The sequence below is a fragment of the Podarcis bocagei genome (genome assembly GCF_964188305.1).
Source record: "Podarcis bocagei genome assembly, chromosome: 1".
Lineage (NCBI taxonomy): Eukaryota > Metazoa > Chordata > Lepidosauria > Squamata > Lacertidae > Podarcis > Podarcis bocagei.
In genome coordinates, this window is record NC_138125.1 from 117,333,795 (window position 1) to 117,361,328 (window position 27,534).

General features: G+C 43.6%; 1 protein-coding gene across 12 annotated transcripts in view; it reads left to right on the plus strand.

Annotated features, from left to right (window-relative positions):
- The window catches only part of ZNF385B (zinc finger protein 385B), a 197,033-nt gene that overhangs the window by 79,636 nt on the left and 89,863 nt on the right, over nt 1-27,534 (plus strand). Inside the window, exons 1-2 of one of the 12 annotated variants that reach the window (XM_081178536.1) lie at nt 13,559-13,764; nt 15,148-15,199. The exons of 9 other annotated variants lie outside the window; for them this stretch is intronic. The gene's annotated coding sequence lies outside the window, so the exon portion shown is untranslated. Of the gene's footprint in view, nt 1-13,558; nt 13,765-15,147; nt 15,200-23,940; nt 24,060-25,436; nt 25,575-27,534 lie in introns of those variants that run through there. 2 more of the 12 variants (XM_081178538.1, XM_081178537.1) reach the window with 2 other exon arrangements.

Consider the following 27,534-nt stretch of genomic DNA (forward strand, 5'->3'; position numbering starts at 1 on the left):
AGAGCCACGGGGCTCTCCCAGGGCTAGCGGATCGCTGCGCTACACCAGGAGCTTGGGGCGTGCTGAGCTCAGCGCGCCCCAAACTTCTAGGTGCGCGCAAGCAGTCCGCTAGCCTTGGGAGAGTCGCGGGGCTCTCCCAGGGCTAGCGGATCGCTGCGCTACACCAGGAGCTTGGGGCGTGCTGAGCTCAGCGCGCCCCAAGCTTCTTTGTGCGCGCAAGCAGTCCGCTAGTCTTGGGAGAGCCGCGGGGCTCAGCACGCCCCAAGCTTCTAGGTGCGCGCAAGCAGTCCGCTGCCGCCCCAAGCCTCGCGCACCCGGTGGGACCTCCTGCCGGGTGCGCGAGGCTTGCAGACACTCGCCCGAAGCAGGGGGAGCCCTCCCGAGGGCTCCCCGTGCTTCGGGCAACAGGCTGCCGCCCCAAGCCTCGCGCACCCGGTGGGACCTCCTGCCGGGTGCACGAGGCTTGCAGACACTCGCCCGAAGCAGGGGGAGCCCTCCCGAGGGCTCCCCGTGCTTCGGGCGACAGGCTGCCGCCCCAAGCCTCGCGCACCCGGTGGGACCTCCTGCCGGGTGCGCGAGGCTTGCAGACACTCGCCCAAAGCAGGGGGAGCCCTCCCGAGGGCTCCCCGTGCTTCGGGCGACAGGCTGCCGCCCCAAGCCTCGCGCACCCGGTGGGACCTCCTGCCGGGCGCGCGAGGCTTGCAGGCATTCGCCCCATAAGACGCACCCCGATTTCCCCTTCATTTTTGGAGGGGAAAAAGTGCGTCTTATGGGGCGAAAAATACGGTATAAATTTAGATTAGGGTTTGAGTGTTATCAGTCTTCTGTATGGTTAGTAGTGAGTTAGCTGAGACTCTGGAAATATAAATCACTTTCCTCTGTCCAGAGGAATAGACAGACAAAGTCCCTCCTACTATGATTAATTTTTCCACTCTGTAATTCTTTTGTTAGGAATCCATTGTGGGTGGCTCTAACAATTTTAGTCTGTGAGGGCTAATATTTTACTCTCAGCAAATGGATAATGTCCAATAATTATAGGCTGATATTTTTAACTCTGCTAACGCAAGGCACACTGTGTGTAGCAGCAACAAGACAATGCCTAGCTATGAAGTCAAATCTTTCCCGTGCATATATCTTTCCGTATTGCAGCATTCACTCTTACCAATTTCCCGGGCAGTATCTGCATCAAGCCACTGCCACCTGCTGCAGCTATTATCCATTTTGACACAAATTTGAAGCATAGGGCTACTTCCACTATTACTTTCCCCCTCTCATTTTGCAAATGTGTGTAGGAAAATTGAATTGTAAAACATGGGAATAGGCAGATATGAAAATGAGAGACAGATCTGTTAAAGTGCTTGGGAACTCCTCAGCTGCTCTTTCTTTCTGACCTTTTTAATTTTTATTATAAATAAGAGTAAGGAAATGTAGCATGGTATGGATGTTTGGAAGACACCATGGCAGAGGAAACATGAGGGGCCATGCTCCTTTCCCACAACACTTCCATGTCATATCTGAAGAGTCATGCCCCACACAGAGGCGTAGGAAGGTCAGGTGCTGCCCGGAAAATTTCTTGTCACACCTCCCCCCCCCCCATTGATTGATTTATTTTTTGCCTGCAAAAATTGTTTTGGGTTATTTCATATTTTCTTACAAAGGACTACTAAATAATAATTAATAATGATAATGATAAACTTTTATTTATATCCCACTCTCCCCGGTCGAAGTTGGACTCAGGGTGGCTAACATCAGATACATAAAGGGACCCCTGACCAGTTGTGACCGACTCTGGGGTTGCAGCACTCGTCTCGCTTTATTGGCCGAGGGAGCCGGCGTACAGCTTCCGGGTCATGTGGCCAGCATGACTAAGCCGCTTCTGGCGAACCAGAGCAGCGCACAGAAACGCCGTTTACCTTCCCGCTGGAGCAGCACCTATTTGTCTACTTGCTTTCAAACTGCTAGGTTGGCAGGAGCAGGGACCGAGCAACGGGAGTTTACTCCGTCATGGGGATTCGAACCACCGAACTTCTGGATCGGCAAGCCCTAGGCTCTGTGGTTACATAACATTGGTTTAAAATCAAACAATAATTAAATTACCTCCTTAAAACATGTCAAAATCAAATTAAAGTCTAATTAGATGGCTTTCCACTGGGTTAGGGTTGGGAACAGTAAGTGCTCCACTGAATTGAAATTTCAGCCTTTACAACATAGGAAAACAGCCAAGTAAACAGCTATTTTCATGGAGGAGGGTCAAGATATTAACTGATATGCATGAAATTTCATATATAGCTATATAATCCCTAGTGTAGTAAGATAAGACCTTTGGAGCAGGCATTTTTTTAAATAAGTTTTTTATGAACCACCTTAGCAGGGCAGTAATTGTTCCTTGATAATTTGTCACCCCCCTCCATGATGGCACCCAGGGTGGCCCGCCCCCCTTCCTACACCCCTGGCCCCACGATGCACACCTACCTTTGAGGCATGAATGATTCCCTATTTACCACAATTAAGTGCTTACTGTTTTTTGGTATGAGTTGTGTTGTCTAGAGCTGCTAAAGCACTGAGACCCAAAGAGCAAGGCATTTGATATCATTTTTCATCTGAGACAGTGTTTTGTTGCTTGTTCACCCACACATGAAGTCTTATTTTCCTCTTAGATAAATCAGTGTAAGCCCATTAAGGATAATAGGGTTAACTCTGATTTATACCCTCAAATGTCTGAAGAGGGTAACTTGTGTGAAGTTTATAAAGAGCAGTAGATTGGTTGTCGGCAGTGTGAAAAGCCCTAATGGATCACCGAAAACCAATAATTAATTTTGGAGCACATATTTTCCAGAGTGTAACAAAAACCTATATGATGTCCTTGAGTGTTGAAATTAATGCACAGAGCTCTGAAGTGCTGGAAGATGTGTACAAATTCATGAAGATAGATCAGTTTTACCTGATACTCCATTTTTAAAGAAAGGTTATAGACATGAATTCCATCCTTCCAAAATTGTTTATGATTTGTGCTTTCTCCACTGGCTTCCCATTTAAAATATTAGCAAACATTTGAAAAGAGAACTCTAGCTTTTCCCTTTTCATGCTTGAAATGAAACAATCTTATCTTTGTCATGGGAATTTAAGCCAAATTTTATAATCCTAAAATATCAATATAAAGCTACCTTGACTGTCATTTTACACATACTGCGAAGTCTTGCTTTCTTTCCAATGAAAACCCATGTCACAATAAATCCACTAAGTCTTTAAGCTGGTATCACAGGACTTTTTGTTGTTATCCTGAAGAAATTGGGGCACCCGAAGGTTTATCTCGCAAAGAGCTGTAGGATACACAGACAGATTTATTCAGTCTATAGGAATTTCTTACGTACACACAAGGATAGAGCACGTGCGAGAGAGAGCAAGGGCTGGTGTAATGCAGTGGCTAAGAGTCTGAGCTATGAATCAGCAGGTCCCTGGTGGAATCTCACCTCAGCCATGAATTCACTAGGTGGGCTTAGGCAATCTACTGTCTCTCTAAGCCTCAGTCCCTGCATCTAAAACAGGGAAGGATGGCCTGAACATATAAGACAAATTCTGGCATGACTGTGCTGGCTACCAGTTGGTTTCTGGGCTCAGTTCAAAGTGCTAGTTTTGACCTTTAAATCATTACCCAGTGCAGAACCCACACTGCCTCTTCACACATGCTTGGACCCTGCCACAATCACCTGAGGATTTTCTTCCTGTACCCTTCCACAGGTGGTCTGGAGGGTGGCCAACAGGGGTGGACTTTGGTCTTTCAAACTTCAGCAGTGCCCTGCAAGAGGTTAAAATTCAGTGCCCCCAGCCTCTCTGTCCATTCTGCTCAATTTACAGCAGTTAGCGCTGTGGTCTAAACCACTGAGCCTCTTGGGCTTGCCGATCAGAAGGTCGGCGGTTCAAATCCCCGTGAGGGGGTGAGCTCCCATTGCTCTGTCCCCGCTTCTGCCAACCTAGCAGTTCGAAAGCATGCCAGTGCAAGTAGATAAATAGGTATTGCTGCGGCGGGAAGGTAAACAGCATTTACATGCACTCTGGTTTCCGTCACGGAGTTTTGTTGTGCGCCAGAATTGGTTTAGTCTTGCTGACCACATGACCCAGAAAGCTGTCTGTGGACAAACGCCTGTTCCCTCGGCCTGAAAAGTGAGAGGAGCGCTGCACCGCATATTCGCTTTTGACTGGACCTTTTCAGTTGTTACTTCATGCTTATGGAATGTTCTCACCAGGAAGGCATGTATGGCACTAGCTTTATCTAGTTTTTGGTACTTTTGTCGCTACCTTGGCTTTTGGCCCTCAACTTGATGGCATTTTAGCCTCTTTTAGCAAGGTGAGAACTGTAGGCCTGCCTTTTATCTGTATTGCTGTGTTTAAATGGATCTTAATTGCTTTTAACGTAAGTTGCTATGTGAGAAAAGTGACTAACAAATACAATAATAATAATAATTTGTTGTTTTTGTTGTTGTTGTATTTTGGGTAGCTCAGTGCAGCTACCCAAAATTTCTATTCTATGCAGTGTCAAGACCCACACCTATTTAGCTTGAACAAAGCTGTAGCATTTGGTACTCCCGGGCTATTAATTAAATGCTGTTAAAGTGAGACAGAGAAATCTTTATTAACCTGTCTTTCCCAACTTCGACTCACTTCTGGATTGCTTAGCCTAGGTCCACCTCATTCAGTGTAGTTCTTGGCAATTTATTCCCAGGGTTTTTACTTTTCACACCCCTTAGGTGTGAGCAGTGCTGTTTTTCTAGAAATTGAGTTCCGGCTGGGGGGGAAAGTCCTGGGAGTGAGTCTGGAAGTTTTAAGGCCGTACAGAATATTCCCCTTCCCCATACAGTATATCCAATCCACGACCTCATCTGAAGGCAAGAGCCCTGGTTTGGATACAATCTTTGACACCAGCTTGTTTGAAAGTCTTCCATTTGCACTGACATCTCTCCTTCATCATTAGCTTGTTCAAATAGCATCTTGTCATTTTGGAGGATGACTCTTTCATACATTTATTTTTAGTGATTTACACCTCTGTCCTAAACACAGCACTCGGATAGACTGGTGCATTGATTTCAGCGGCACTTAATGCTATGCAATGTGTTCAGGATCAGGGTGTTAATCTGTTTTTGGAACTAGATGTGGCGGATAGAATATCCCTCATATCATTCTTTACGCAGAAGTCTTATTTTTAGCTTCGGAGAATGGTGTCTGTTTATTCACCAGCAGGTTCATTAATAGCACTGTATTTTTCCTGTTCCTCTCTCCCCTCCTTTTAAAGATGCATTTCCCAGAAGAGTCAACAGTAACTGCATCACATGGAAAGTTCTTTCTTTCTTTCTTTCTTTCTTTCTTTCTTTCTTTCTTTCTTTCTTTCTTTCTTTCTTTCTTTCCTCTCCCTGTTTTCTTTTATTTGATTGGATGGTATATATATATAAAAAATGTTTCCACTGTAGAGCAGGCAAAAAATAGTAGTATTTTAAACAAAAACACTACAGATCAGCTTTTGGACAACTGACGGGAGATTATAAGACAGGTCCGGGGGAAAAAAGTGAGAGCACAAATACAGTGGTACCTTGGGTTAAGTACTTAATTTGTTCCGGAGGTCCGTTCTTAACCTGAAACTGTTCTTAACCTGAAGCACCACTTTAGCTAATGGGGCCTCCTGCTGCCGCTGCGCCGCTGGAGCACAATTTCTGTTCTCATCTTGAAGCAAAGTTCTTAACCTGAAGCACTATTTCTGGGTTAGAGGAGTGTGTAACCTGAAGCGTATGTAACCCGAGGGACCACTGTACTAGGGAATTCTGATTGATGGAGGAAGCGCTTGAGCAAGAAGCCATATTATCTCCTGCCTCCATAAGATAAGAAGTGTCCCCTTTCCTTAGCTGGAGGGATGTTTCTAGGAATTAATGATAAATCTTCCCAGTGTGGTAGTTTGCATAGCAGATGTTTAGCAAACTGGAGCAATAAATAGAGGCAGTATAAGTGTGTGTGTGTGTGTGTGTGTGTGTGTGTGTGTGTGTGTGTGTGTGTGTGTGTGTTCTCTTGAAAAAAACTAAGCTACCTGCTAGCTTGGGCACAGGGCTGGGTTGATATAGCTTCCTTGCTCTGGAGTTCACTGTCAGGTAAGTGGGATAGGATTTCAGCCTGAAATCTCTGCCAAAAAAAAATATAAAAAAAAATTAGGAGAAAGTAACAGCTGCAAATATAGGGAACCTCTTTCCAGAGCTACACCTCTGCTGAAAGTCTCATTACAACTCAGTTAGTTACCCTCCTTTCCAGTGGGCATACTCTTACATAGGAACAGTGCTTTTTCTGGGGGGATGCAGGGGTACGCGTACCCCTAAACATTTTGTGACTCTTTGTACTTTTGTCCATTTACTGTATTTATTTTCCCTGATTTGAATTATAAAATGGTGGTTTTCTTGAGGCAAAATGAGAGTACTCCTAAATATTTTTTTAAAGAAAAAAAAGCACTGCATAGGAATATAGGAAGTTGCATTTTACTGAGTCAGACCATCGGTCTAGCTAGCTCAGTATTGCGAACACTGCCTGGCACCAGCTCTCCAGGGTTTCAGACTGGGATTCTCTACTTGCCTTATCTGGAGATGCTAGGAATTGTAACTGAGACCTTCTGCATGCCCTTACCTTCTGTGGTTCACACCTCTGATCAGGTTCTGCCCATTAGGAAATGGGAATCTAGCAGTGAATGATGCATTGCAAATGTTATAGAGGCCCTTTCTCCAGTTGCTTTGACACAATTGTAAATTAACCTGTTCTTAGTCTATGCTGTAGCCTCCTATAGCAGAGGAGGCTATAGCAAAACTGTAACGAGGATGCACAGACACTCAAGCTTGCAGTCTACAGTGGTACGTCGGAAGTTGAACGGAACCCATTCGACTTCCAAAACGTTCGGAGACCAAGGCACGGCTTCCGATTGGCTCCAGGAAGCTCCTGCAGCCAATCAAAAGCTGTGGAAGTTGCATCGGATGTTCGGGTTCCAAAGAACGTTCACAAACTGGAACACTCACTTCTAGGCTTGCGGCATTCGGGAGCCAAAACTTTCAACTCGCAAGGTGTTTGGGATCCATGGTACAACTGTATGAAGTTCTGCATAGTACTCAGTCTTTATTTCCCACCCCTATTTCAGATGATGATGATGATAATAATAATAATAATAATAATAATAATAATAATAATAATAATAATAATAATAATAATATATTTATACCCTACCCATCTGGCTGGGCTTCCCCAGCCACTCTGGGCAGCTTCCAAAAAAATATTAAAATACTGTAATACATCAAACATTAAAAACTTCCCTAAACAGGGCTGCCTTCAGATGTCTTCTAAAAGTCTGGTAGTTGTTGTTCTCTTTGACATCTGGTGGGAGGGCGTTCCACAGGGAGGGCGCCACTACCAAGAAGGCCCTCTGCCTGGTACATGCAACACCCCACCCCTTTAGTGATAGCAAAGAATTACAGGTGTGGCTGCTCTGAAATGCAGTAGATAAACTCATTTGGCAGCATCAACACACGACAAATCGAGTGCCCATTCCTCCTTTCCCCCTCCCCTCCCCAATGCCAATCTAGTATGGTGGATTTGTTTCTGTCTAAATAAAATACATGATCCTTGCTCAAAATATTATGAAATATGATGTTTTTTTCACAATATTGCATTTACATAGAAATACCTTTTCCCCAGAAGGAAAATAAATCACAAAACACTTACCTGTGTGCAAACACAAAAGTTTATAATGGAGCCAAATGGTTCGCAGGCAGTGTCTATGGGGATCTCTCCAGAAACGCACTGGGGGTGGTGGGTGGAGAAGTCCTAGCTAATGCAAGAAGTTTAGAGGAAGCTATAGTATTGCACAGTTTAAATGGCTTTTCTCACCTGGTGTTCTTGAGTGCTAGTATTAGGATTCCATGGATTTTTCAGTTATGATGTTGGCCACTTACAGCACTGGGACAGAACAAAGGGAAAGGAAAGACAGCCGAAAGCACAAGGGCACATTAGAGATTTGATTGCAGCCAGCATTATCTTCTTCTTCTTCTTCTTCTTCTTCTTCTTCTTCTTCCTGACTGGCAGTCAGGAAGGGCAGGGCAAGGCAAAAAAGGATGTTTTCATCCTTTGTTTTCTGTATATAAGAAATTTGGCATTTCATTCTGCAAGCTGCCATTTACATCCAATTTTTAACTGGCCAAATCTTGATTCAGGTAGGTAGCCGTGTTGAAATAAATTAAGAAATTGTCCAGTAGTACCTTAGAGACCAACTAGGTTTTTCTGCATGCACACAGAAGCTATTACCCAGAACAAACTTAGTTGGTCTCTACGGTGCTACTGGACAATTATTATTATTTTTATTTGGCCAAATCTTGCTACTGAGACTAGAACTTCCCTTGCTTTCAGTCACACATGGTATTCGGTTGGTCCTGGGGATGAGAGAGAGCCAATGGCAGATTCACAGTTCAGCATCCTAATAAATCTCTCAAGGCAGGAAGCAAATGAAACGGAATGCAGATTACCTGTAAAATATGATATAATATTTTATGCATTCAAATCTGCATTAAACGTCTGCTCATGCCCCCTCCCTTCCAGTGAAGAGATTTCCAATAGCCACCTTTTTAATGGCAGGAGCTAAAATGCGACCGGTCTGAAAGATCTATCTTATGTTTCACAACACTGATTTAAATGGTCTGGTAGCTCACACAGAATAGATAACATGGTATTTGAGGATTTGTTGCCTTTTTGAAATAGGCAGGGATGAGCTTTTCTATCAGGATTGCATCAACAATATCTGTTCCATTAAACAAACACATTACACAGGAGCGCATGCCTTGTCTGCCTGAGGAAACCTGAACAAACAGATAAGAATTGGCTTTGACAGCCTTTTGTTGGTGGTCAGAGGCAGCACCTGGTACACAGCTTTCAGCAGTAGTATGTCACTAGCCAAGCAATGCTGCTTTCTAACAGGACTTACTCTCTGCACGTTTCACCCTTGAGGTATCTCTTTTATAATACAGAGTGTTTTACACGTACAAGTCAGAACTTGCAGTAATCGTTGGCACTCTTCTGTTTCCCTGTCACCTTAGGTACGTATGTGCATTCTTGTTTAACAAGTCTGGAACTATGACACTTCCACTACATGTTTCAGTGCAACCCATTAAAAACAAAAACAAAAAACCCTGCATGTAGAAAGTTAGCAGGTCAAGGAGATGGCAGATTCCATTGATATACTAGCTTTCCATGGACAAGGAATGTGTTCACATGGTGAAGCATTCAGATCATGCAGCCCAAGGGCTGTAATAATTCTTAAAGAACAACAAAACCCTGTGCTTTTGAAATGTGTGACATGGCAGTTTCCACTCAAAGAGCTCATTTTTAAAATAGGAAAATTCCTTTTTTAAACAACAACAACAACAACAACACATCATTGGCAGCAATGGTTCTAATTCAACAGAAGCTTCAGAGAAGAGTTATTTAAGGTTAGTTGCTGTAACCACCATCTCCATTTGGTCATCTCCATTCATCAAGCGGTGTTTTCACCAAAGTGCTGTTATGATCAACTCATCTGGAGGTTACTAGACCTTGAAAAACTAACAAAGTTGATGTTTTCAAAGAAGATGAAAACTGGAAAATTTGATGCACAGCTCTACTCATGAAGAATTTTGCATTTCAGGTTTGCTTGTTGTTCACAAGGAACATCCGTTAAGTTCTCAGGGCCTATAGGTATGAAATTTTATCCAGTATTGGCTTATTCAAGGTGGAACACCTGATTGGGAAACCCTGTGGAACAGTCTGGGGTCTGCAGTAAGGTGGGGTGTCAGGAAAAAAAATATCAAGTGCCTCTCTTCGCATAGGTAGAAATGCTTTCCCTAGCACTCAAGGTTTTAAAGGGCCAAGAAGGCTGGAGGAATCTGTAGCAGTTATCAAGATGGTTGTGTAAACAGTTCCAACAACTTGGAATGGTTATATCTCTGATGAGGTTCTTCAAGAAGCCAAAAAACCGAAGGAGTTTGAAAACGGAGAAGAAACCCAGTTCAAGAGATTTAAGAAAGAAAAACAACAAGAGTGTATTATGGCACCTTCAAGTCTAGAGGTTCACTTAGGCATAGGTAGAAAAGGTAAATGGTGAATGACCCCTGGACTGTTAAGTCCAGTCAAAGGCAACTATGGGCCGAGGGAGCCGGTGTTTGTCCATAGACAGCTTTCTGGGTCATGTGGCCAGCATGACTAAACTGCTTCTGGCGCAACGGAACACCGTGGCAGAAACCAGAGCGCACGGAAACGCCATTTACCTTCCTGCTGCAGTGGTACCTATTTATCTACTTGCACTGGTATGCTTTTGAATTGCTAGGTTGGCAGAAGCTGGGACAGAGTAACAGGAGTTCACCCTGTCATGGGGATTCGAATTGCCGACCTTCTGATCAGCAAGCCCAAGAGGCTCAGTGGTTTAGACCACAGCACCACCCACGTCATTTAAGCATAAACTGTTAGGAACTAGAGTCTATTTGCATCTCATGGTACATGTCCACGAAATGATATGCCATAGTAAGTATTTTAGTCTTTAAGGTGGTATGGGTCTATTTAGTGCATTTGCTGGACAAACTAACCTAGCTACCTTTCTGGAAGAATAAAAGTGTTACTTTTGAAGATTATGCTTTAATAGAGAAGGCTGGCAGAAAAGGTGATTCGGATTCCGAAACTGGGAACAGTGAAGACTGTTTTTGAAGCCATTGACACTTGAATGAAACAGGCAATGCATTTTTTTAAAAATGCTGGAATAATAACTGCAAGGCGACCTGTTCATTGCTTGATTATTAATGAAATAAGGCCTCAGGAAGTGGCAGCTGGGGCTATGAGTCAGATGAGAACCAAGCAGACCTATGGCAGAGCTTGGTGTCTATCAGAGAAGGCGTCAGTGACCGTGGAGACAAGAGAGGAATCTTTCCCCAAGTTGGTTCCAAGGAGGGAGGGCGAGGGGGGAAATGAAAGAAGCAGAGTGCCAGAGGCTCTGCCTCTCTTCTTTCTCTCTCTTTGGCTGACAGGTTGGTGGAATCTCACCTAGAAAGCTGAACTTGCTTCTCAACCAGGCAGGTGGTTCTGGCTTTCAGTTACAGAGAGGGAAGGAGGCAAGGGGATGGGAGAGCAGCTGGCTGAGACTGGCTTGCAGAGTTTGGAAAACATTTTGCTTCCAAGCTGTTCCATACGAAAACTAGATGAGGCCTGGGAAGGGCAGCAGAGGAGGAGAGCAATCCAGCCCATCAGTAAATCTTTGGTCCACAATTTCTTTATTTTATTGAGCCCAACATGCTTTGAACTTTGTTGAGAGCCCTTCTGAACAACCTATTTCAGTCTTGGGCCTATTTTCCCTTTTATAAATACTTTTTAGCAAACTTGAGAGTAAACCTCAAGAACTTGTAGTAATGTATATGGAATAAAAATGGACAAGCACCTCAAGTGCCATTGTTTACAAATGGGTCAGTTTTCTAGCCAGGCTGAGAAGCAGCTGCTTAAAGTAATGGCAAGGTTAAGGGCTGCGCTTGGCAGCTTGTGTGGCAGGGAAGGTCACATTGAAAATATTATTGTTATCATGGAGCCAGCACCCAATATACTTTGCATGAACATTACACAACTGAGGTGCACATCTTCTGTGACATCGCTGGTGCAAATCCTGGTGCATTAATAATCTGAGTATTGTGGCCATTCAGTAAGGTGGAATTGGCAAGTAGTGGTACTGTTAAATATATAGTAGATTGTGTTTTTTTAATATGTAATTGACTCAGGGGTGGACTTTGGTAATCCTTCATAATACGGTGCCCCATGTGAGGCCAAAATCTGGCACCCCCAAATAGATCTTCTCAGTTATGCACCATCTCAATTTTGTACCCCCTTGGCTTGGCACCCTGTGCAGGGGAACCGCCCACACTGCCCTAAATCTGGTGCTAATTGACTCTTACTTCTAAGCCACCTTGGAAGGATTTCTATCCTGAAAGGTGGAGTATATTTATTTCATTGGGGAAAAAAATTTAAAAAATGTAGGGGACTTGTTCACACATGCTAATACACAATTTTGGCTTGCAGTGTATTGGGTGGAGCTAAACCCAGACTTGCATTTCATGTGACCTCCTATGGATGAATCAGGCTTCAGCAAGCATATGGCAGAGTGAATAATCTCTTCTAGGTAAGAAGCATTTCTTGTGCAGGAAAATCACTCTTTGTCTACTTGGTTGTCTCCATAACAACAGAGAGTCTTAACAACAAAAGAATAGCCACTGAGGCTGTCACCTAAAAATCTCATGTTCAAGTTATTGTTGATAGCAACACAACAGATGCCAGGACAAGAGGTTACTAGCAGACAATAATAGGCACTACACCTATCCCTGAAGTATTTCATGTGATGCTTTTAAAGTAGAAAACATACCAGAGAATAAGGCAGATGCAATCGTCGTCATTACATAAATTGCACATGATAGTATGTTTTTTTGGTTTCGCAAGAAAATGCTGTTTAACTTCCGTAATGGAAAAAATTGAAAAGCACTTGCTACAAATGTTGCATTCCTCTTTAGGGTAAGTACATCCAGGTCTTGAACAGTGAGACTAGAAATCATTAAACATATCTGATCATTCATGTATGCAATACATATTGCCAAGGTGTGGCCATGAGAAATGGGTACCTTAAAAGGGTGACATTTTTATTTTATTTTAAAAAACAAATCCATCTGCAACTAACCTTAATGCCAAGATGCCCACATTTATCTTTGCTCTGTGCACTTCAGCCTGTACAAAAGCACTAGGCAAAACTGCTAGCAATGAATGGAATTTTTTTTCTTTTTTGAGGGGGGGATTCATAGTGCTAATCCATTATCATTGGACAGCAGCGTTATATGCGATTCTTTTCTTGAAAAGAGCTTTCCCTGAAACTCGAAAACACACATAATAGAGCAGTCATCTACATAATAGCTAAATTTCCTAGAGTCTTTCTGTTAAGGCCAAACTACACAAGGCAATGCAAAACGCAGCCATGGGGTTTTCCATTTTGGACTACGATGATGGTATTGAGAGGTATTCGCCTCCTGTGCCATTTTCCCAATGAACACGCCCCCTACCTCCAGAGCTGGCTCTTTGTACATCAGGAGATGGTGCATTTACAGTGCTTCACACACATGCCTTGGAAGCTATTTCTTCTAAGAAAGAGAAAAAACAAGGGATGGTTACTGGGAGAGGGACGAAGGGATAACCTTCAACATTTCTCTGATGCAAATAGAGACATCCTGTTCCATAATAATAATTTTACTATTTATATCCCACCCATCTGACTGGCCCTGAGTAAGCATGGTTAAGTTTCTGCTTCATGGCTCTCCTTGGACACACACACACGGTTTTTTAGAGCAAGCCTCTGCATCTATGTAGTCATTTCAAGCCCAGTGCACCTGTCTGCCATGCAGTCTCCAGCTGACCCTGACGTAATATGTGAGGCATGTTACTCATTTCAGTTTGTGTGATGGAGAGTGGATATTATTTAGGAAAGTCTCGCCCTCCAAGAGTAATTTTTCCACTACAGCCCTACACATGGACGGTGCACCTAAACCTACACTACCTGTGCCTTTGACCTTACTTCTGGCTGCTTCTGTATTGTATTCATCTTTGTCTTTTGGATGAATGCAGTGGTAGAGATTTTCAAGACGTCTCTAAACTAAAGGTGTCTCCGGCAGTTGGTGCATTGTGTTTCATATTGTCCGATTCCATCTGGGAGGACTTAAAACAGTGTTTCCCAACCGGTGTTCCGCGGCACACTAGTGTGCCGCCGGACGTTGCCTAGTGTGCCGTGGGAGGGAGGCGGGCGAGTCGGGCTAATCCTCCGGCCCCGCTCCCCCGGGGAACGTGCCCCGTCATCCGCTTCTGCCTTGCTCCCTGTGACAGGAATTCCCCAAACAGCATCAGCATCTGCCGCTTGCCCAGCAGCCCCGGCGCTGCCTTGCGCCCGGCGCCCCCGCCATCCTCGGCGCAGGGAGCGAGGGGCGCGCAGGCAGGCGCTGCCCGGCGGAGCGACGGCTCCTTCCGAGCGGCTGGCAGTGTCTGGGCATGACTGGCCTCCCGCCTGGTCCCGCGGCGGCTGCAGACGCGGCCGAAGCAGCGCAGGGAAGGAGACGCCCGGCCGCCCAGCCCAGCCCCGCACGCTCCCACTCTCTCTCGGCGGCCGGGGAGCGGGGCCAAAGCGGGCCGCCACCTGAGTGGCGGCTGCGTGAGCCAATAGGCGAGCTGGGGCAGAGGGGGAGGCGGGGCTCCGGAGAACAAAGGAGGGAGGGGGCACCCGGGAGAAGGGGGCGGGGCGGGAGGAGCGGGGAGCGCGGCGCTGCGCCCGGGACGCCCCAGTTCCGCCGGGTTAGAAGCCGGCGGCCTACCTCTGCTGGCCGTGGAAGGCAGCCGGGTCTGGATCGCGCCCCGAGAGTGGCGGGGTCCGCGCACAGCCTGCCCTCCAGGCTGGGAAGTGGCTCCTAGGCTCCGCCTGAAGCCACGCAGAGCCCGCAAGGCGCCCTCGGCGCAACTTGGCCGGGGCAAAAGGCGAAGCTCTGGAGGGAAAGGCGGCCGGAATCCCCTCCTCGGCGGGTCCGGTGGTCTCCCGCCTCCTCTGAGGAAGGGTCTCTTCTTCAGCTTTTCTGATCCTTCGTGGCCCCGTTGGGAGAAGCCGAAATAAATAATGGCCGTGCCATTAAAGTTCTCTCTTTTATAAAAGGGATCCTAATAGAATCGTAGAGTTGGAAGGGATCCCCAGGGCTATCCAGTACTGTACAACCCCTGCAGTGCAGGAATCTCAGCCATAGCATCCATGGCAGACAGACATCCCACCTCTGCTTAAAAACCTCCAAGAAGGGAAAAACCTCCCGAGGGAGACCATTCCCCTGTTGAACAGCCCTTACCAGCAGAAAGTTCTTTCCCATGTTTAGTCAAAATCTTTATTGTAACGTGAATCCACTGGTTCGAGTCCTACCTTCTCTACCTTCTATGCTGTTACTATTTTTTTATTTTTTTTTTACATAAGTAAAAAGTGACCTTTCCCCATCTGGCATGGTGGTGTGCCTCGAGATTTTTTCCATGAAACAAGTGTGCCTTTGCCCAAAAAAGGTTGGGAAACACTGACTTAAAACACCTTAGCAAATACTTGAAGCGCTGAAAAATGGTGCCAGTGGTGAGCCTGTTCTTTCACTATTTTATCTAAGTGTGGTGTTCGCTTTTGTTTTCCAGTTGTTGCTTGTGAATGGCTTCAAGATGTTTTGCATAGTCCAGGGGAAATAGTTATAGTGTATGGCTTTAAATCCAGTCTCTTGCGCATTGTTTATTTTACATAAAGGCAAAGGTAAAGGTACCCCTGACCATTAGGTCCAGTCGTGGACGACTCGGGGGTTGTGCGCTCATGTCGCTCTGTAGGCCGAGGGAGCTGGCGTTTGTCCGCAGACAGCTTCTGGGTCATGTGGCCAGCATGACTAAGCCGCTTCTGGAGAACCAGAGCAGCGCACGGAAACACCGTTTACCTTCCCGCCGGAGCGGTACCTATTTATCTACTTGCACTTTGACGCGCTTTCGAACTGCTACGTGGGCAGGAGCAGGGACCAAGCAACGGGAGCTCACCCCGTCGCGGGGATTCAAACCACCGACCTTCTGATCGGCAAGCCCTAGGCTGTGTGGTTTAGTTAAATATAGTGATTTGGCAAAAGGGAGTGTAGATGATAACATTGCATGTATGTGTGTGTTGCCTTACCTCCCTCCACCCAACCAAGCAACCACCCATATGTAAAATACAACATCAGTTCTCTGTGGAACTATGTATGTATGTAAGTATGTATACACACATATGCATATGCACAAGCAGTGATTAGAGCATGGAAGAGTCTGTTTTCTCCAGGGAGAAAACCTTATAAAACTATTCCTTTGATTGCATTTTAAAAGTCATTTTGTGATCCACTGCAGCAAGAAATTAAACTTTTTCCACATCAGTAATTCTTTTACAGTTATTTCACAAGGCCAGAATCTCTAGCACATGTATTTAGAAGCAAAACAAGGAAAATTGCTTCCTATTAGGTGTGGCTAAGACCAGAGGAAAGCTATGCATAACATCTCCGATACAGTGGTACCTTTGTTTACAACCATAATCTGTTCCGGAGGTCCGTTTGTAAACCAAAACAGGTTGTAACCCAAGGCATGCTTCACCAATGGGGCCTCCCCAAAAAATTTGTTCGTAATCCAAAAAATATATAAATGGGTTGTCATCTGAAAAAAGGTTGCAAACCGGGACACGTACTTCTGGGTTTGACGTGTTTGTAATCCAAAATGTATGCAAACCAAGATGTATGCAAACCAAGGTACCACTGTACCCCCTATTTTGTAACTTCAGAGCTCTCTTACAGGTAAGGAGGTCAGATGCTAAAGACGACAAGGCCGTTGCGCCTTTATTTAGTGCTGTGCCCCATCCCACAAAATCCTGTTTTTTTTTTGGGGGGGGCGCATTTTCAACCATTCTCTATCATGACAAAAAAAATAATTTGGTTCAAAAATTATCAGAGGGCAGAGAAACGTTTGGTGAAATTCCTCTGGGTGGGGTGCAGGATTGTTGATGTGGCCAGGGGGACCCTGTGCTTGCCCTTTCATTCTGCAAACCATGCACTCTGAAACCTTCCTGCATGCTAGTACTTTGAATAATGTCCAGAGGAAAATATCACATGGTAACTCCTTCCCAGAAAGGTTCTTTCAGATCAGAAAGTGGGAGCAGCTGGTAAGACTGCAAATTGCTGGGAAATGTTTACTGGAAAGGAAAACAACAACAACATACATACCACCTCACAGTGATGATAAAATAAACTCAAAGCCCCACACTAGGAATGGGGAAGAAATTTGATTCCATTCACATTTAGATGTGAGTTCACCTAATTTGCACTTTTGGAAACAAGGTGCGAACGAAACACAGCTGTCCTTCAAACTTCACACCTCTCTGAATTTTTCAGTGCCGTTCTCCAACTAAGTAACATGTACAATAATGCATATACTCAGGTGGAGAGTCCATAAAAATGCATCTATTAGTGAAAGTAACATGCAAAAATGCATTGTTTTGGGGAAATTGTTTTGTAAAATATGTGTATATTAAGCAACACCGCATCTAAGCATATACATTATACAAATTCACACTAAAATGCTGGCAAATTTCCATCATGACTTTTTTTTTAATGCATCTTGCCATGGAAATGTGGAGAACTGGATTTAAGATTGGGGAAACAAAAAACAGGGAAGGAAAATTGACAGTTCCCTCATTCCACCCCACACCCACCAATATTCTAAAGATGTTTTCAAATGTCCTGACAGTGAGGCAGAAAAACAGAAGTCTTTTCCACAGAAAAATAAACGTTTCACAAAACTGAAGGACAAGTTTCAGCACAGTGCCACCTTAAATAGTTGTGGAGAACATATAATTCCAGCAGGTAAAGCTTGGAGGGAAAATGCCTTATTAATTTATCCCTATCATTTTTATCTTTTTCATATTTCACTTACAACTGAAAATGACGCTGAAATCTTTTGAAATACATCTTTAAATACTGTGTTTCACAAACAAGATAATGTACTTGGATTTAAAGAGCTCTAGTTCCAATAAAACCCATGGAATTAAGTTAAAAGCAATTATTGTGTACTGTACGTTTCCGCAGGTCCCCCCCCCCCCTTGTATCCAAGTACACATAAATGGAAAGGAGTGAAATTGTACTGGTTCAGTTGAAGTAATCTGTGGATTAGATAGACTTTCCCTTTGTTGATTTGCTGCTTCACTCAAGCTATATGAAAGCATGCTAAGTAATTCTACAGGGTATTTGACTCCATAGAGCATATGGTGACACCCCACTGCTATTATAATGGAAATATTAATCAAATTCTCCACCATTTTTTCTCATACAGCTTGATTATAAATCTCCTTTTAAATTGTATTCCATTATTCTCAGTTCCTTTCTTTATCTTCCTTCTTTATAATCTTGGGAAGGAAGCAAACCTCTTTATTGATTTTATCACCGTCCTCAGTTCATGATCACTTACTCAGGGTATGCATATTTTAGCCTTCCCTCATCAGTCATAACATTCAACATGCTAGACATCTTATCTTTCTTTCATTTCTTTCCTTATCGTTAGTTTCTTGTAATTAGATGCTTTATACCTAATAACATAATAATAATAATAATAATAATAATAATAATAATAATAATAATAATAATAATAATAATACTGTATAGGGTTCTGTATAGGGTTGCCATACATCTGCAATTTCCCCTCATCGGCCCTCATTAACAGCATCTGGGCAGAAATCGCTGACATGTCTGGGAAAATCTGGATGAATGGCAGATCATACAAAACCAAAAAAGTTCAACAACTTTGGCCAAAAAGGAAGGAAGAAGAGAAAAGCTCAACAACTTTTGTGTCTGGATTTTCACTTTTTGAAATATGGCAACCCTAATACTGTATGAGGAAGCAGTTCGTGTTTGCCAAGTCTGTGACATGTACATAGTGATATTTGTGTAGTATTTGATCTGTGCCAAGGCTAGATAGATCCAAGTAAACTGAATTTTGTTCACAGCCTTGAGAAATGGATACTGAGGACTACTTCAAGAGTTAGGCATTGTCTATGTGAGAAGTGTATTTGTGCAAGAAAACAAAAGTTAAATCCACATATTGATTATATTGTGTGATGATTGCAAGCACATCTATTTCATGTCAGCCAAGACCAATTAAAGTGGAAAATTGGTTGTGACTATCTACACATATCTAACGTGTGATTTTTCTATGTCAAAGTCTAGAAGTTAAATAAAAGAGTGATTGTCATGGACTGGCTGGATGCAGAGCGGTGGTGGGAGGCACCAGCGGGGGACCCCCCAAGGGGATTAATGGTGGGTGGTCAGGGGGAGATTAGGGAGCAGACTGAGAGGAGGAGGTGTCAGAAGCTGAAGAGGGAACAGGATTTAGTGAGCAGGAAAAGTCTGGCAGAGGGAAGTCCGGAATCAGAGGTAGAAGCAGGAGCTGGAGAGGAGGGGAGCCAAGAGGCAGAGGAGAAGCAGGCTACCCCTACCCCTGGTTTCACAGAACCACAAAAGGTATGAAGAGGGCAGAGCAAAGCCAGACAAGGCGTCACAGACTCAGATTCCTTGGATCAGGGGTCAGCAAACTTTCTCAGCAGGGGGCCAGTCCACTGTCCCTTAGACCTTGTGGGGGGCGGACTATATTTGGGGGGGGGACATATGAACGAATTCCTATGCCCCACAAATAACCCAGAGATGCATTTTAAATAAAAGCACACATTCTACTCATGTGAAAACACGCTGATTCCCGGACCATCCGCAGGCTGGATTTAGAAGGCAGTTGGACCAGATCCGGCCCCAGGGCCTTAGTTTGCCTACCCATGGCTTGGATGGAGGAGACTTGTCCCTCATTGGGGCAAGATCTACTGGGAAGAGTTGCTTTGCTCACTAGGCCTGAGTTGTTTTGTGTCTGTGAATAAAGAATTAACTTCACTGACACCTTGTGAGTTATGTCTGACCTGCTCTCAACACTTGCCCCGACAGTGATGTTTGAAGTAACCCTTAATCTGTAGATACCTATTTATAGGTCTACCTGCATATTTATGCTGACACTTCCTAAGAGCCTTTTCACCCTTTCACAATCTCAGTTTGTAACACTGGCCGATATCCCTGAGCAGTGCTCCACATTTGTTTTGTGACAGTGTTAGATGCAGTCTAATAGCATTTCATGAAGCTCATGTTCAAAAACCATGTGCCGATATTAAATAAAAATAAAAATCCAGAAATGGTAAACTTGTCCCGACTCTACCACACAGTGGTGACAAAAATAAAAATCAGTCTAAACTGTGGCTCCAATCTGCATGGAAATGTTTGTGCATAAACCTCCGCTTTAGAATGGACAGAACTTGCCACTGTATAACTGGGCTAGGATTACAACCCTTTTATCAATGTTCCTTAAATTTCTATTCGTATCATTCTCAGAAATGGATATTAAAATGCTATTCATGGTCAAAATGAATGCACCGCTGAAATATTTTTGCCTATCAGCATTCCATTACTGGGAGATACTTCAATTATTAATCAGTGACAAATTATGACTTTGAACTTGGACTAAATAAGCTCCCCTTTTAATTTAAAGTGTTTAGTGGCACTCCCATGGTATTTCCCATAGAGTCTGTGTTGCTGCTTTGTTGTCTACATGAGGAGTCAAATCATAAAGGTGTCATTAAATATTGCTTTGTGCTATTGACTCTTTAATAAGTCACACAATAAAGAATGCCCACTTCGACAATGAAACGAGGGGGTGTTACAGCAGCTAAAAGCTTTTAAAATTAAAATCTACTGCAGCAGTATTACATAAATTTAAAGTGCCCATAATCTAGGTTTTAAAATGTTCATAAATAAAAGCTGTTAACATTTATTTTGTTGGCTATCTTCCTAGTAAAGTAAAAGGCATATTGATCCACTGGGTATTGTCAGTCCCATTAGCTTCGTGATGCGATGTTATCAATATTTCACGTGGAATATTTATTTGTCACAATTCACCAACAAACAACTGTTGGCTAAGCGTATTTTAATGGGCTAGTTGCAGAATGAAAACCAAGGTAGCTGTAATTACTACAAGAAGCACGTTTTCCTTCAGCTTCTGCTAACCTGGTGCCTCCAGATGTTTCACCCTGCAGTAGCCATCAGCACTACCCCAAAACCTCTGGAGGGCACCAGTCGAGGGCTGTTTTACTTTCAGGGTACCGTTTCCTTTTTAAAAAAGGAGCAGTCAAATTTTACCTTGCAGGAAAGTTTCTTCACTTTCATCCTCAGTGAATGTGAGTCAGGCTGGAGCTGCTACTGGAAATAAGAGGTCTGTATCTCCTCCTGCTTCTCCTCCTCCCTTTCCCAAATAATGCATAATAAAATAATCTGCATCATATGATGTCATTGGGATGTGGGTGGCGCTGTGGGTTAAGCCACAGAGCCTAGGACAGAAGGTTGGCGGTTTGAATCCCCGCGACGGGGTGAGCTCCTGTTGCTCGGTCCCTGCTCCTGCCAACCTAGCAGTTCGAAAGCATGTCAAAGTGCAAGTAGATAAATAGGTACCGCTCCGGCGGGAAGGTAAACGGCGTTTCCGTGCGCTGCTCTGGTTCGCCAGAAGTGGCTTAGTCATGCTGGCCACATGACCCAGAAGCTGTACGCCGGCTCCCTCGGCCAATAAAGCGAGATGAGCGCCGCAACCCCAGAGTCGGCCACGACTGGACCTAATGGTCAGGGGTCCCTTTACTTTTACCTATGATGTCATTATGTTCCCAAATTAACGGGCTGCCACTTGTGGGCTGAGGAAACTTAAAACCATGAAGACCATGACATTGTGTCACATCACATTGCCTGTTGTAACAACACATTATCAGGGATAAATGAGGGTGAAACACAAAGTTGTTTTTAGTAACATTCACGCATCCCTGGCAATGCGTGCCTGCCTCATTGAAGTAAGGATTCCCATATTATATAGCATTCAAAAGAAGAATAAGAGTTTGGATTTGATATCCCGCTTTATCACTACCCAAAGGAATCTCAAAGCGGCTAACATTCTCCTTTCCCTTCCTCCCCCACAACAAACACTCTGTGAGGTGAGCGGGGCTGAGAGACTTCAGAGAAGTGTGACTAGCCCAAGGTCACCCAGCAGCTGCATGTGGAGGAACGGAGACGCGAACCCGGTTCCCCAGATTACGTGACTACCGCTCTTAACCACTACACCACACTGTGTACAATGTGTTGTGTGCCCAAATCAGCAGCATTTTAACTGTGTTTATGTTAATGTTGGTCTCTCCCCCTGCCATATCTTTGGGGTTGTTTTTTTTTTCAGGGGAGGGGTATGCCTGTCAGAAACACTAACATTTATAAATATACTGCCTCCCTTGCCTCACTGAATATTCATGTTGTTTTCATGCTATTTGGTGGCCCCTTGGTCCCCTGGCTAGTGCTTCTTCTCAGAACAATATTTTCTTTTTTCTTTTCTTTTTTAAATTTTATTTGCATTCTTACAATTTCAAGAACCACATTCACATTGAAATCATTCCTACATATCTTACTTTATAATGATGTAATCATTTACGACTTCCATTCTTCCCCTTCCCTGGTTCCTTTGATTTTCCCACAATTCCTGCATATATATGCATTTAGCTCTCTATCCCTTTATTATTCCTTTATTTTATATTATACTGTTGAATTTACCTTAATCCTGCTAACGTTTTCACGTGTTTACAATTATTTTCCAGATAACTCCACAAAGTTTTTCCATTCCTCTTTATATACTTGATCCTCTTCTTCTCTTATTTTACTAGTTAAACCTGCTAACTCTGCATATTCTATCATTTTTTAATTTCCAATCCTCCTTGTTAGGGACCTCACTCAACCTCACTCACTCAGAATAATAGTTTCTCCTCCTTCGTCTTTGCTGACTGTAGCTTTCACTGCTTGGTTGTGGCAATTCATGTGGCTTTGTTTACAAGTGTTCGCTATGTCATTGCATCAGATATATCATTATGGCAATGTGGCAAACATACGCACAGCCATTCGGAATGGCACTGAGTGCAAGTGAGACTGAGGTTTAGTGAGGGCAGCAAAATGACGAGGAAAGCCGCATCGGAGATTAAGCCACATCCAGCAAGTCAAAAAGAAGCTCTCATTCATTAATGCAAATATAGTTGCATCAGCTAAAAACAGAAAACTGTTCAACACACACACACACAAAAACAAACAAACAAGCAACTAAGTCATTTCAGCTCTCCCTGAAGCCCCATAATGCACCTTCCTGAGTATGTTTCTCAGTATAATGTAGTTGTAAAAGACTCCCAGACCTTTCAGTCATGAGTACTTTAGGAAACAAAAACAAAGGGGTCGTTTGGGTTTCTTGTCTGGTTATATTGCCCATTAATCTTCATCCTACTTAGCACCTGATCTCTCCAGTAAATTTATAGACAGCAAGACTCTAATGAGCTCTTCACAAGTTTACAACTATGCTTAATGCTTCTTGAGCATGTGCCCCGTGCAGTAATGGAGTAAACTTAGGTGCACTGTTGCAGGATTCATGAAAACTCTTTTCCCTATTCCGTATCTACATACTATATTCTTATTTATTTAACCGATCTGTTTCCATGCTACCTTTCATGTAAACATCACAAGGTACATTAAAATAGCATTAAGTCTTACTTGCAGAATAAAATAGCAAGCCAACAGTAGTCCAAAAGAAGCATGTTACTGTCAACTAGCAATTGACAATGTCGCAAAGGACAAAGAGAAAGCATTTCAACAGATGTTAGTATGCCATCGTTGTCAGCACCAGCCTTAATTTAGAAGGGAGGTTATTTCAAGGAAAAGATGCCACAGCCCCAAAGGCCCTCCCTTTGGTTGCTGCCAAGCAGATCCCACCTACCAGGGCCACTAGAGCAAGTTCATCCACACACACTCCCCACCAGAAAATCAAAAATATTCTTGCACAAACATGAGTTGCCAAATGCCATTGCCTTGACTTGCTGCTGCTTATATAGTTGTGGCTTTACCAACAACTCTTTAGAACAATGCAATGAAATTACACCATCTTTTGCAGAGCTGCGATTTCAATGGATTGTTCTAGAAGTTGTTAAGTGGTTTTTTTATTAAAACAAAACAAAACATGAAGGGGAATTTCCAGCAGCTTGAACCTGTGTGAAGAAACAAAACATAAAGAAATCTTACAGTGTCTGGCTTTTAGGTTATATTTGGTCTGGTGATGTCATCAAGTAGGCTGTCCTCTTACTGGAATCAAGTTGCAAACCTTCTCCTCAACTGTAATTAGAGCTAAGCAGCGGTGTCAGGGAGCAGGATTTGTTCAGGCTTATCGCTTGCCTGCTGTCTCTTAGCACCAAACATCACAAAAGCACCGTGGTGAAATGAAGGAATTATTTATGTCTAGATATGTACTTTCACATCTAGTGCCTAAATGCTGTCATGGGCTATAATCTTATAACCAAGGTAAGCATTAAAGGGTCTCTATAGCACACAGATTATAGCACTTTTTTGCCATTTTAGAACATTGCAATGATGTGTCAAAGGAAATAATTTGGGCGATGGGGAGGGAAACAACCAGGGACTGGGATACAGCTGTAGTTTTCCGAATATCAGTCAGCAAACAGATACAGGTAGGTAAATAATACCTGATGCAATAGCATGGGAGTCGACTGTGCTTCAGAAGTGGCAATAGCTGTAGGAGAGGAAGGCAGAATCTGAACAGTCTAACCGAAGCATTTCTTGATTCTTGCCTCCAAAGTTCTTTGATTCAGTTGAAAGGAAAGCTATTAAATTATATTAACACAATATAATTTAGTTCTGCTCGGGTTGCTGTCATCTGCCACTCTACCACCACCTAGCAGCTTGTTAAAAATATGTAGTGTCCTCCTTTGTTTGTAGAGCCTCTTCTGAATTTGAGAAGCACTTGAAAATCCTGGATTGGCTCTCAGCATAGGGGCTCTTGGTTTTGTGTGGGAAATTTGGAGGCTGGTAAGATAAGGTGAGGCAAGTATATGCACTTTTTTGTCATGCTGGGTTGTAGGGAGAGGAGAGGTTATTGATGGTGCTTTGATTATTCATTTGCCAGAGTAACGATTAAACATGCATTCATCCATATTCTTAATCAGTTTCAAAAAGTAGATACCTGAAGCCAGACAGAGAGTCCACTTGTCTGTCTACTGAAGAAGTCCATCAAGTACTGGAAATTTTACTCTCATATTTCGCATATCAGTTTTAAACGCATGTTGATTTAGGCAAGGTGGATGGAGTTAACCCTTAGATTGCCAACATTTTACAGTGCCTGCTCATTTGCCCTTCAGCAACAGGCAGACACAATGGAATCTGTGCTGGCAGAACCTCTCACCTCCATTTTTTACAGGTATGCAAAATATGGTGAGCTTTCCTTACCAATTTTCTGTGTGTCACACTGATGTTAAAGGCACGCGCCTTTAATTAACCCTTAATTAAAAAGCAAACAAACCAAAAAAATAGAAAAGGATAAGGGGCCATCTGTAGAAGAAGCAGGTGTCAAGCTGGGTTTGGCAAGCCAGAATGCTGTGGAAAATGGAAGCGCACCAGGTGCTGCAGATAAGCCTACATCTACCGCATGTGTTGATATTGTTCCCACCATTTTGGAGGGGGAGGATTTGCTGCACCCCTTATTCCCTGGAAGAAGAGGAGAGGTGGTATCTCCCTAGGGGTGATTTCACCCAATGGGGAGAGGTGGTGACAGGCTATTTAAGCTTGCTCTGCCCAGCACCCTTCCTTCTTTATTCGGCACTCACTCTCCCACTCTTTTGCAGTGTGGACCTACAGGCTACTCATTTGTTTTCCATGGGCTGAGTAGGATTTTGTTTTGCTTTGTTGGGGGAGACCCTAATTGGCTCTGGGTCTTCTCTTTTTGCCTACTCCATACTGATGGCTGATATTTGTTGCAGTGCTGTTCCTTCTCTTTGGCTAATTGGTGCATAATCCGGGCAGGTCAGAGGGTTTCAGGAAGAATGGAACACTTAACTGAGTCAGGGTTGGCTTGTGGGTGTCCCTGAGTCACTGTTGTCAGGTATGTCCTGTGGGTGCTGGAGGTGCCCTTTGGCCTGACGGACACATTGGGGCGAATGTTGGCCAATGGGGCTACAGTGGGCCTGTTGGGCTCTTATACCCAATGTCCACACAATGGGGAGGAAGGAATCTTAGGAAATCTTGCTGCATGCACACAGTGCTAACTTGCCCAGGAGACAGGGGTAAAAATTACCCCCATCTTTTAATGAACACCTACCCGGACTTAAGTTGATTTGGTTACATTGGTTGAATCTGACTAGTTAACTTGTTCTGCAGATCCTCAAGTTGTTATATTTAATAGATATAACCTATTCTTCCATATTTCAATGTCTTGACTCTTCTTCCTGGTGTGTTGGCAAATTGTGGTTGTCTTTAAAACGTGTAGCAGCTCTGAATGGTGCCTGTTCTGTATGTCTTGATATACATAACTCCATATATGGACTGGAGAGAACTCTGTATATGGACTGGGGAGTGCGGGGGGGTGCACGCGATCTGAACATGCAAGGCTGCCTTAGTTAGACCATTGGTTCATGGCTAGGTAACTGATAGCAGCTGGCTTTCCCCAACTTTAGACAGAAGACCCAGACCTGCTGCCTAGATCCTTTAACTGGAGGTGCTTGCAACTGCCCCTGGAACTTTCTGCTTGCAAGGTTAATGGTGTTAATAGTGGTGCTAATGACTTCAGATATATGTGTGGCCTTACTGTGCATTTTCAGGGAGCAATCTGTGTGGGCTTCCTGCCTAGTTGAATAAATTGGCTTGTTTGCTTTAGAATTCTGCAAAATCAGATTTTCAAAGAAACAAATGTGTCTGTGCTACTTCATTATAGGAGTAAATTATACTTGTACAGCAGCCATCATATATCTTCTAAAAATAGTGAGGACTGATTCTTAATTTATGTAATTGCTTAAGCTTTGACAAAGAGCCAATTCTAATAAGCACACATTTATATTATTAGCATGCTGGAGCTAGAAAGAGCTTCTTTTCCTTGTGATTATAAATATTGAAAAGGAAGTAAGTGCAACAGTGTCAGATGTCAAAACAGCCCATGTCAAAACGAAAGCCATATACGTGTAAGGAAATAAATGTGAAATATACTTTTAGCATCTGCTTGCACAAAACAATAAGAAGTGACTGGCAGCCACATTCAATGAAATAACAGTTATTGCTGCATTTGAAATGCTAGCTTTTATAAGTCTTCATGTTGGCCAAGAATTTCCTTGTCAGCTTCTTATACATACATATGTAGCATCAGTGAAAGATGAACAGAGTGTTTGAAAAAGCTTGAGAAAGCATTGAGAGGTGTGTGTTTCTGGATTTCTGATTATATGTACTTCAAAATAGACCCAAGGAGGATTGGCAACCCCCCCCCCAAAAAAAACCTCTCTTCATGAGTAAAACAGTGGTTGTGATCCAGAACTCTGAGGTGATAATAAGTGTCATGTTTCCTCTTGTCTATGAAAAGGCATGGAATCGTCTTTTTCAGACTGATGTTCTGACTGAAAACCTGCCATTTTACAAGGAACTCAAATGATAAATTATGGGTGGGTGGCCATGTTGCAACATAAGGTAAAGGTAAAGGAACCCCTGACCATTAGAGCCAGTCATGACTGACTCTGGGGTTGCGGCGCTCATCTCGCTTTATTGGCCGAGGGAGCCAGCGTACAGCTTCTGGGTCATGTGGCCAGCATGACTAAGCTGCTTCTGGCAAACCAGAGCAGCACACGGAAACGCCGTTTACCTTCCCGCCGGAAGGTACCTATTTATCTACTTGCACTTTGACGTACTTTCAAACTGCTAGGTTGGCAGGAGCAGGGACTGAGCAACGGGAGCTCACCCTGTCACGGGGATTCGAACCGCCGACCTTCTGATCGGCAAGTCC